Here is an 11,582-nt window from a genome sequence, read left to right as displayed (position 1 = left end):
ATGCGCGGCGCGTGCGCATGGGGGGACTGAGACGCGTCACACACGCATATGACATTACTGACCAACTAAAGAAGATTACTTACAGGCATTATTTTTTAATACCACACTTTTTTACGGACTAGTACACACGTTTTCGTCTTTTATCCATATATGCAATAATTTGGAGATAAATTAAAGGTTTGAATTGATAATATCCACATCAATGCAAATAAAGCTCTCTGCACGCAGTAACTTACGATATTTTAAATTGTTTTGGTTGTGCATGCCGGTGCACGTTTTGAAAGATATTGTGAACTTGACTAAACCTTGTTTTTTTATTACTTCCTTCTATGAGATGTTAATACGGCTAAAGTTATCATACCATTAAATTTTACTACAAAAAAATCAATAATCATAAGTAACAGGCATTAGATATGTTTATAATTAAATTAATAAGGAATTTAAAATTTTTGATGGAACTAAAAACTATTATGAAATAAAGTTTTGTTTATGTTTCTGGAAAGGCGAATAAACAATGGCAGGCCCATTGCTGACTGAAAGTCCTACATAACTATAGACATGCATAGTGTTGCGAGCATGAACCATAGAGCGCTGAGTCAGATCCGGCTCGAAGGACTAATTTTGGGAGAGTGGATTGTAGATAGCTGATTAAATAAATAACTCGTTATATTAGAATAACATATATTATTACACTGACCAACGTATGGTATACGAATCGAATAGAATAAGAGAGATGGCACCACCATTCGGTAGTGCTTGTGACTAACCATAGATTCATAATATAAAATAATTATTTGTTGCTAAAAACATATAACACCATGGACATCCCTGATGACTAAGGAAGGAAGGAGTGGTGCTGTTTTAAAATTACAAGGGTGTTGAACATTTATTATTATTTGTCGATATTTATTCCGCATGTACATGAAATTGATAATATTACATTTAGGCAATAGTTTAGGCTAATAAAATATTTTTTACGTTACGTGCCTAAGGACAAAATATCCTTGCCCTACAGGGTCTATTTCTAAAAGCGATAGTGTTCTGCGGATCTTGAATATGAATTCTCAGTACTAAGCTGTTTTTATATGTTTATATTCACTTCATTTTATTAACTGATCGAATAAAAAGCGCATTGGATAGGTTACTTGTTGTGTAAAATTTACACATACGTACATATTTTTTCGAAGTAGTATCTGTAGGGTTAATTGTTAAATGGGAAAACTGCGCTTTTTATTTTTGTTTATTGTTTAATATAGCGACATTTGTTGTCATTATAATCACATAAACATGTAATGAAATAGAATGGGTTTTTTCCAAAAATAACGAATTGTTATGACAACGCACCATCCAGCAAAACACTTTATTTAAAACAAAGACTGTAAGCGTTCTTTGAATGTGTAGCTTTGTGGTAAAACTAAATTTTATAGTGTCAAATTATTCAGAGATCAAGATAATTTATACTCTAAAGATTCAAAATAGAATGTATAAAATTCATTTAATTAAACAAAAAACAATATAATTTAGAACTGACAATTTAATACTGTTTTAACCTTTTACATAGTTATTTACAATTGTATACAATAAATAAACGCAATATAATATCTACGGATTTATCCGAAATGCGTACGGATATTTATGAAAACCAGGTCGCTTGTAACAACATTCAAGTATTGGCAACTCATAAGTAATATTCTCATATTTTTTTTTATTATGGATCCCAACAATTGTTACATTCATACAAAGTTATTCATTCTCTTCTAATTTGAAAAATCTTACGGTTATTAGGTATACCTACTTGGATAAACTAATCGGTAAGTATAGATGACGCCGCAACGTGGTTTAAATTCACGTGATTTATTTAGCCATGTTAACTGGCGCTTCATGTTTTGCCAATGTTATGCAAAGCTATTTAATATGTACATAAACAAATATTTATTGTGATGATAACGTAGTAAATATTCAACATACGCATAATTAAACCATTACGAGTTGCGTACTTATAAATAAAATAACCACAGTATTTATAAAATTGGGTATACCTAATTTATTAATTAAATGGATACACAGTTGACATGGTATAGTAAAAAGCAAATATTTATTTGAATTTTACGTTATTTTGCGGAAATCAAACGCCCATCTATTGGATTAGTGGAACGGAACCGAATAACACTAATCTAGATTAGTGTTATTTTTGTAACCGGAATGACAAACAAACTGAGGCAGATGGTAATGAGCAACTGCTTTTCTATGGATGTATATGGAATGATGCACCCGCCTGCACTAACGATTTACGCTGGCAACGCACCAGTGAAGGGTGATAGAATGAGCATGAGATCAGGCCAGTTGGCTCATCGTGACAAATGCACCAAGAATTCATCACATTATTTTCCATAGGGAACCGCGTGGAGGTCTACCTGACTTGGTACGTAGCGATATTAATTCACATTTCTAGCAATCCTTTTCCCCCAAGAGGAAACTGTTGCCTATACACATGAATGAAACAAACTATAAATGAAAGCACCATGGACATCACCTCATCCTCATATAAAAAAATTGGGTTACGTCAAAACAATACTTATTTGTTTCATTCTAATAAAAATGTATATCTAAATTCAGATTTATTTATTTGCCATGTAAAACAGGTACAATTAGGTCGTCAGTTACAAGATTATAAGTCAACAGTAAACATTCATATTTTTTTTTTTTTGGTTCTGTTTTTCCGTAAACATTCATATTAGGTTAAATTTAAATTTGACTTTGACATGTATTCATTAATCTGATAAAATTGATTATTTTCAAAAAGTAACTTTAAAGGTCTTCTAAATTTTTCAAAATATAATTATTAAAACAGATAGTAATAATAATTCACTTATCAGCTATATTACCTACCGCCGCTTCATAACCTTTGTAGGTACATAGTATAAATATCTACATTTTCTAATGGTATGTAATATTATCTTATCTGTGGTAATGGTTAGTTTAGTTTATAAGTGATGTGCACAGAGTATTTATGTTTGACAATTGACAACCTAGGCTGTGTAGCGATTTAGCAGACTGTCTCATCTTCTTACGACCTTGAATTCCGTCCCGGAAAAGGTTCGTTAACAATATTAATTTGTTTTGGATCGTTACCATGTCGATTATGTATGTATTAACATAAAATGTATTTATAACTGTCTACTACCCGTAATATAACTTTTACTTTGAGATGACTCTATTATATAATAATAATAATAACGCTGGACAATACCCACAGTGCCATTTAGTGCCTAAGCTAAGCAGAGCTTGTATTATGGGTGCTAGACGACTGATGGAAATACTTAGGAATATTAAGTAAATGCATACATAGAAAATACCAATGCTTGCATTGGCAAGCAATCAAACTCATGAATACAAATGATTGCATCCTGCGAGGAATCGTACCCGCGACCATCGGAAGTAAAACGGTGTGCTAAACCGCTAGACCAGCGGGAACGTCCAGAATGACTTAAATATTACCACCGAGTAATTATTATGAATATAACATTATACCTCAGTATATGCTCGTATACTGCACGTCCTATCTAATTGATTATGTGCCAATAGTGAGTGATAAGATATGCATCGCAGTTCACCAGCCAAAAAGGATACTTGGAGGTCTCTACGATAAATCGCTTGTGTAATGTTGAACAAGAGGAAAAAAAATGTTGCAATCTAACCAATCATTGAATAGTTAATCATATTGTTATTTTGCACATGACCAAGTGGTCTTATTAGTGTATAAGTTGTTACTGCGAACAGGAATGAATGGACGAGAAAAACATGTTACGCTGACCACAACTAAATGTAATAAGTTTATATATGTGTCTTTATATATGTATATATGTAGTTATTTATTCATATATATTTTTATGTGTATCGTTTAATATATTTATATTTGCACTGCCAACAATGATTCTCTGCACCAACCATGGTTGACTGGTAGATAATGCTGCAGGGTGTTAAGTCCGCCATATGTACTTTAAAATTATGTGCATTAAAGTTTTAATAAATAAATATAAATAAATAAGGAAGATGCAGATGTTGATCTGTATGTAAGATGCACCCTATGGTAAAAAATCTCTAGACAATATGCCTACATAAAATCATATAAACATGGCGGCGTCAATATATTTGTACGTAATAAATTCCGCTATGTACTTTACTAACTAATGTACGTGTTTTTAAAATTTTACGTATTATATATTTAGGTAGGTACATAGAATTTTTTGTTGTCGTTATCATTTATGTCTAAGCATTCTATTCCTCTCAGTCATAGGTTGGCTGGAAGAAATCCTTCATTTGGGATAAGTCTGCCATTGTAGGTACAATTTATTTATGACAATCGTTGTATCATTTCATATTAAGTGATTTTACTATACCATAAATTATTACAAACAAAGCAAATGTTTTTGAAGTTAATTATAATAAGATTAAGATAATATTAAGTATATTATACCTGTAAGCCAGTATTACATTTTTAACAGCACCACCTACCGATTCTAATTGTGTTTTCATACCATCCAGGAACTTATTGAAACATATACATAAAATTTCATCGAAATCGATCCCGTTAGATCTTGCTTTATAAGGATGTGTTTTGGTCATACAGTGAAATTATAGGATATTTTCATTGTCATGACACCTTAGTCCTCTGGAAAGAAAAACAGCAACTGGATTGCAATATACAACTGCAACTGCATCAGTGGCATCACGGATATCACGTGATAAAGTCGTGTCCGTAAGTGCTATTCATGTATAATGGTAGTCACCAATACCGCTTACCATCAGGTCCTTTAGGCCCCTCAGCTTGTTTAGAGTTCCAATTATACAAAAACCCTTCATTATGATTTATAAAATATACCAAAATTAAAATAATTGGTACGTAGAGTAGGTATCCATGTAAAATTAATTATTAGTAAGAAGATATATAAATTAAATCAAGTATCTAATTAGATTTCACAGTGCGTAGGTATTAATTAAACGATCAATTCCATCTAACTGCTTATTTACTGTAAACAATTGCCAAATGCGAGGGTATTGTCTGCAGTAAAAAATGGCGACTCGTGGGAAATGCATTGTTTTTAAAATATCGGCAAAATGCATTGCGATAACTCGATACGACATCATTACAGGTAATTAATATATATGTAGATACTAAAAAAAAGCTAGTTATTCAAGTCTATATTGGGGCACAACAATCTGACGGCAACAGTCGGCTATACCTATCTACAATGTCAGTGTCCATGTATGTACCTACTCACAGACTACATCGTCATATGCTGCGAGTGGTAAATTTCAGGTGTTGTCATTTTGGGGGAATAAGGTTACTTCAGTGCTCTGTAATTTCCTTGTAATCTGTCTAAAATCTGTGGTATAGTTACAATTAGTCAACTCCATTCTTACAATGCTTAGAATGCTTTGTGTATACTTATGTACATAAATAATAATGTAATAGGAAGAAATCTTACCTAAATAATAAACGCTTTTCGTTTACTATTTAGGTTACTAAAAAGTTATAAACGAAGTAACTTCATTTTCACATTTGTAGTAACAGAAACGTTAAGTCCAGAAAAACTTGCCTGAAATTTTGTCTACATATGGGTATTATTAAAACCACCGACCAACAATGTTTTTTTCCTTAAACTAAACAACAATGATTAGAACTGTGGTAAGTTTTTTTGTAATACGGTGGTAGGTGTGCACGAAAACTACTATAATTACTTCGCCTATTTCATGACACTTTTGACCGACAAATAACATAAGTACCCTTATATTATTATATGGTATATTATTTTCATATTCTTTTTTATAAATCATTATTTTTTCACCTTGTCATTCGGTCACGTAATACCTAGAAATAATAAAATCCAAAGTACAATTTTACGTACAAGATCTAAAATTGTTTTGTTCAATTTGTTTGCCTCGAGCTATATGTTAAACTGTCGCGATGTTTTCTTATACAGGATCATAGAATAGAATTATATTCAAGACCCATACTTAGAATTTCAGAGAAAAAATATATTACAATTAAATCAAACAACCACCTACAGCACCTGTAATTAAGAACTAGATCAGACAGATCCATAAGATTTATTATATGTAGTTTAATATTATATTTTATTTGTATGTAATCCGTAAACTTATATATTTGCATATGTATATATATGTATTATTATTCTGTACCTATTTGTTTAATTTTTTTTATTTTGTAATGAATTATTAAAGTTCACCGCCTTATTATCTCTAATCAACGCGACGGTTGACTGGTAGATAATGCCATCAGGCATTAAATCCGCCATGTTTAAATTTGTATGTCCAAAAGAATAAATAAATAAATACTTATTAATTTATATTGGTTTCACCAACTGTCACATCGATTGTTATTATTCGGTAACTAGGTAATTAAATACATAATTTCAGGTTAAAATTGTTTGTTCATATGGTATCTCTTCGGTTCGTTGAAAATATGCGTAGGTTAGTTATTATGTACGCAAAAAAATGAAAATATACAAAAGTATACAGTTTATGTAATAATTATAAGCAACTTCTCTATTTTATTGCTTTAATTTAATTTTTATACTAGTGCGGTGATCGAACCCGGAACTCTTAACACAAAATCATCTCAACATTCCACTAAACTGGTTATAAATATTAGTATTTATTAAAGCTATTTTTTCATTGTATTATAAAATTCATTAAGATTTATTAGTGATTTAAATATCCACCACTGACCAAATAACCACTTTTTGTATACACTATATAGTATATGCTGGCAGGGCATGCGTGGAGGATGATAGGATAAACATGAAGTCTAATTAGCTAATTCAGCAGGAATTAACTGCGATAGTTTTCAGGGAAGACTGTGTTAAGGCAAATCTGACATGGTACATTGCTAGCAATGAAGCCCCATTTCTAACAATTCCTTGCTTCTAATGCTTCTAATATATTATCGACTCTACATTTTTGTTTGATGCCATAACGATGATCAACGATCACCTTACCATCTTCTGAAGCTGACTGTACCTATCTAGAGAAGGCAACTTAGAAAACCTATCACTAAATTCTACCAAAAAATAATAAGGTGCCTAAATGCCAATATCGGTAGGTGCGCTGCAAAAATACACTATTCCAATTTAATGGCAGGATGGTTTAAATGTCATTCACTAAATAGAACCTAACCAGCGCCGACGCAGCCTTGCCGGATGTGCATTTAGCGCAACTCGTGACGTCATCCGTTTTGACCTTCGAGATCACATGATTCTGAACTATAATATTTAATGACCTTGTTGAATATGAAAATATAACGTTACATTATGCCATGTAACAGGGTATCAATGAACTTAATAATCAGAATAGGTTAACATCGACATAGTAGGCTAAAATGAACACCTTAGATCTAACACACAAGCAGCGTAGGTATGCACTGATAATAATACATGTATATCTCTATGTATATGTTATTACATATAGTTTTTTACAAATATCCTATGCATTAGGTATATACGTAGATGTTACTGATATCACAAATCTAAGTCTTATAAAGTTTTTTTATGAATCGTATAATTGAATATAGCTATTGCAGCATATTTAAACCTCTCACTTGATAATCAAACGTCACTTCCTAACTGACGATTATATATTATTTTTTATTTCATATAAACAAAAAAAAAACATAATCGCCAGCAATACTACATATGAATTTCTCAATGATTACTAACAATCTCCCATCCCCTAAACTTTTCCAAGATCTCCTACAAAAGAAGAATTCTAAGGTCGAACCGAAATAGACTGAATTGTTATAGTTTTAATATTCTCCTTTTTAATTCCTTATAACGATTTGTCCATTACTTTATTGATATTACATATTAAGTTATTTGAGTTCCTTATTAAATATCCGTAATGGTCAATGTTTTTGAGCATTTGTATGCCTATCACATACTTTTAATCTCAGATAATAGTTTTTATTATAAGTATTTACATAAAGCTGGTTAATATACAAACATGGGTATAGGAAATCAGGTAGAGCTTTAAATATTCGAATGAAACGAACTAGTTTAAATATCTATATTCCAATTGATTAAAAGTAACTATATCCAAATAGATATTAAAATATAAAAACAAATTGATATTTTTATACAAATATATAGTCTCTTAAATTATCAACTGCGAATTAGTGCTCATTATATGGGATATATTGATTGATCGGACAAATTGTAACCTACAGCGATATCAACATTAAGACATAATGACAAATATACCTACAAAAATATTTCTACCACGAAGTTTTGTCGCAGCATAATTCACCAGTTTTATCAAAATTGATTAAATGATTTAAATACGCATAGAGAACAAATAAACAAATATATTTTTGTTTATAATAATTATAAATTTCTACGACGGCAACTTTTGCAACTGACATCGCATAGAGTAATAAGTACCGCACAATCTCCGAGGGCTTAATTGACAACCCACGGCGCAATTGTTTTTGGGATCGGCTGATGTTACAATGATCGATCTGACCTTAGCCTCCTTAGGTTTGTTTAGGTGATTCAATTTCTTCTGACAGGATGCTCTTTACGCCGACGTGACTGGTTTATACACCGACAGTACATAGTACCTATTCATTAAAAATATACTAGTTTTTCTCAAATAAAGCGAAAACTAAGCTAGCCGAATTGGACGGTAGTGATAATGATAAAAAACTGTTAACAAAAGATTTCTATAATCAAGTTCCTTTCGGTCGAAAACTCGCAAATTAACTCTTGTTATGAAGGTTTATGTAGAAGAGTACTGCTACTCAACCTACCCATCGAACCGTAACTGATGTTTACAAGGCTTCAGGATACAAGTCTTTTAAGCATTTTATTAATTTTCGCCCGAGAGAAAGGATTGACGAAATTCGTCCCTGGCTCGGGGACTATAAATGAATAAATGACTTTGAATTATACTTAAACTCTGTATGCTAATAGGACAAAAACTACAGATATACCTACTTACATAGCGTAGTGTAACGGAATACCTCATATTTACCAGAAAATGGTTATACATTTATTAGGTATCTCATAAAAATGTAAGCAACTAAATACAGTTCAATAATAATTGATAGATTCTGCTTTGCTAATAAAAATATAATTGTATATATATATATATATATATATACATATATTTTTAGCTTTATAAATATAGAAGCAGTAAATAGGTTCATATAAATCTAGAAACATTAAATCGATATTTATAGAGGCAATATAAAACATATAAAATAGCACTAATCTCAGGGATAAATTACTTAAAATATACAAAGTTTTTTTTTATACATAAATTACTACCTGTTTCTCTGCTCGTACTCGTACTACGTTACTCTGTTTCTGGGATTAAGACTGTCTTCTCATAAAAAAATATTTTAAATTTAAATCTCACTAAGATTTTTTCAACCGTTTAGTCATTGTAACAAACAGACAATAATATTAATATGGATAAACCTGTATCATTACTACTAACAATCCCCTCCACCCAATACACGGGATTTGGGAATTTCTAACATCATTAGCAGCAAAGTACCATATCAGGTCAGTCTTCAAGAGGTTCCCCTTTCGCCACAATGACCTAATCGACCCGACTTTATGCTCATAAAATCATCCTCCACTACTGCCCATCAAGCGTACGTTTACCGTTAGCACAATATCTATATATGGGGGGTATATCATTCCATCAACATCCATAGAAACAATGTATCTATGCAGAATTTTAGCTCTATGGATTTTAAATGTTGATATCAATATTTGTATAACACCTAAAAGTTACTTCAAATGCATTTATGGGAGCGCTGTCACAGCACTCATTGTGGTTTTAAATATACCTACACCTCTATTTTACAATCAGTGCACAAGTCAAATTGTTTCTATGATAAATGTAACGACAAAGTATTACCAAATGAGGGCGAACAAAGGTTTACGTGCCTTTTTGTGTTGCCTACATAATGAATCGAAGAACCCAAGGTTATAAGGTCATTAAACTATAGTAATTTGATTATAATGCTTACACTTTGAGTGTGTAACTTTGTTATTTTACAAGCCAGTGACTAATGTAGTATGCCAATCAGGATATTAACAGTACGCTGTAACTATAAGCAAAATAGGTGACAAATATATAACGGTAATTAAAAAAACAAAGTCCAAATGTATTTTGCTGACCTTTTTTATTATCTTTATTTGCTGTTTCTTCATTATCTTTACAATTGTCATGTTTCTTAATGTGTATATTAATTTGTGAGTTAATATGTCAATTAAATATGGTTAGTGGGATTACTAAGAAATTTTCACAGAATATGTTGATTTTGTCGTGAAAATATACCAGACAGACAAAGACATTTACTCAATAATAATATTAGTTAGGATATAGATAGATAGATAAACTATTTATATATTGTGGATATGGATGAATATACCATGTGTTTTTTTTACTTTACCTTAAATTAAAAAAAGACACCAATATAACGTTACTACGTGACATGCGTGATACCATCATATGTTGCCATTCCAGAGGATCAGAATGTCGTGCCTCTTATCCTGTTATACCTACACCTCTGAAACGATGTTACGCTAATCACTTAACCGGATGTGGGTGCGTATTCGCTCACATACTATGATAAGCTTCACTTAAATTTTGTGTTTGTTTAGTTGCAAGAGGTTTACAAACAAAAAAGTTATACGGGTAGGAAGTCGTAAGTTATGCTAGTATAGGCATATAATATAATATTAGAGGAACATAAAGGTTAGATAGCAAGGCCGTAGATATAATTCGAGCACTCTAATGCAAATGAGAAGAGACCTCAGCGAGGCACATCAGTTAATTGATATACAGGGTCCCAAGATTGGATGCGCCCGTGTATCATGCCCGGCATGATTTACATACTCAAGTATATTAGCCTTCGTACTTGTGTGTTATTTAGACGAGCAAAACGTGAGTGCAATTTTAAGATAGGTTAAAGATGTATTCATAATTAGGTTCGTAATTAATGACTGGAAATGAATGTTGCAATCCATAATTAATATTATAAATTTAAGTGTCTGTATGTAGGTCTCTTCATTACCTTTCAACAACTAAACACTAACTAACAAGTGATCTGTTTGACAAAAACATAGATCGTTTCACGAGAACACATATACAACAGTAGTAGTAGTGTATTTGTATGTTAATAATTAATTTATAAGGGTTGAAAATGGGACTTTTTCATATTTACAAAGTGGAGGGAATCGGGTATTTATATATATAACAACAATACCCTATAAATGCAGGCAGGATCAATATTTCATTACTATCCGAAAAAAAGATGTAAAAATCTATTATTCCTTTAGAATTTAATGAAAATATATTATGGCATAGTAAATCTGTTTACATTTTACGTGACGTTTTAAGACACTTGTAACTATTTACATTTAGGCCATGGACAATAGTGCACTGGCCCAATGTATTCGAACATAATAGAATATTTATTTGCCTAATTTGTTTTGTGCTACTGATTTTATTATAATGTTATGCGAAATCTGTATGCATTTGTCAAG

The sequence above is a fragment of the Achroia grisella genome, unplaced genomic scaffold (genome assembly GCF_030625045.1).
Source record: "Achroia grisella isolate CSIRO2021 unplaced genomic scaffold, CSIRO_AGI_Agris_v1 utg856, whole genome shotgun sequence".
Taxonomy (NCBI): Eukaryota; Metazoa; Arthropoda; class Insecta; order Lepidoptera; family Pyralidae; genus Achroia; species Achroia grisella.
This window is presented reverse-complemented; position numbering follows the sequence as displayed.